The sequence below is a fragment of the Schizosaccharomyces cryophilus genome (assembly GCF_000004155.1).
Source record: "Schizosaccharomyces cryophilus OY26 unplaced genomic scaffold supercont4.14, whole genome shotgun sequence".
NCBI lineage: Eukaryota > Fungi > Ascomycota > Schizosaccharomycetes > Schizosaccharomycetales > Schizosaccharomycetaceae > Schizosaccharomyces > Schizosaccharomyces cryophilus.
This window is the reverse complement of record NW_013185637.1, coordinates 5,371-6,888: the sequence shown is the minus strand read 5'-3', so window position 1 is coordinate 6,888 and position 1,518 is coordinate 5,371.

Here is a 1,518-nt window from a genome sequence, read left to right as displayed (position 1 = left end):
ACGGATTACATGCGTTAGAATGTTAAATTGTTATACACTTACATGCGTTCTACTTGTAGTGTGTTACAAATCTTGTCTGTTTAGTGACTAAATATGAATACAAATACCAATGCCTTTCTCTGTCAAGCTCAACGAGCCGAACTGCCACAAGCCAAGCGAACGAAAATGACGAATATAAAAATATCCATCATACTCAGAACCAACAAGTTAACCGAAAGTTGCACTGTAGTGTCATTATATATAAAAAAATCAGAGTACGTGTGGTTTTCTCGTTTTTTATTTATCTGAATAGTGAATAATTATCAAAAAAAACAGTTGCTTTGCGAGATATTCGAGAAGGCTTTCGCGAGAAAAACATCGTATCTGTTTACAATGATGCTAGCCTAAGTCAATGTATTCGTTTTCTACTTCTTTTAATCGTCTCTTTCCTATATTTATTTAAATCTTCAAAGTCTATTCAGCTAATGAACCAGACGATGTATGTACTTTTAATTGAGTAATGCGTACTTTTAAGAAAAGTGTCTTGTCATTTTTTGCTATTCGCTCTGCTATATACTTGGGTTATTCTTTTATAATTCTCTAACAAAAAATATATTTATACGAAAAGTCAAAAAGTCTGAGAAACAACTGTTGCAACTATTTCATATTTAATACTTCATATTCAATAACCAATATTTATACAAACTAATACATAAAGAGAATACAACCAAGAATAACCATCACTCCTAGTAAATATAAATGTTTTGAGCCTTGAGCTTCTTTGTACACATTCAGCATGTTTGCCTTATTGTTTCATTTCTATTAGCTTTGGTATGTATTTTCACACAAACTTGTTCAATAGCTTATGCACTCTTGATCCATGCGAAAAAAAACGTTATGATAACAAAGTAAACTTGTAAAAAGTTATTTTTCTTTTTCTATAGTTTCGTCCTTTTTTCTCTGCGTTTTTTTTTATTTTCTAATTTATTTCGTTTTATTTTTTGTATTCTATTTATTTATTTATTTTTTTATAACGAAACATATAAAATAACTTCCTTATTAATGTGTAACATATTTTGCTGCCTAGTCTCTACTAACTGAAATAAAATGGTCTCGTTCAAAATCGTTTTTATGGCTATAGTGGAGTGTATTACACATTTTTATCAATAAAAAAGAGTGTTTCGTTATAGTTTTGTAACGTGCAATTCGGTGCAGTTTGGTAATAAAAATAAAACACGCTCATTCGAAAACGGTTCTACAATTGTAGCGAAACGCACAGTATCATTAGAGTGCAAATACAGCATAACGTTAAAATCCACTCAAACAAAATATGATACCCAAGTGTTGCTCCTTCTTTTACTTTACTGAAACATAACGTAAAGCATGGTATATCTTGTAATATTACTTACTGTGTTTTACCATATATAACAGTATAGCAGAATGTATTATCCAAAAGTATTTTTGTTTCTACTTATTTCTGTCATTCTCAACAGTTACTATTACCTTACAAACTACTTAGTTACATAGTTTATTACTACC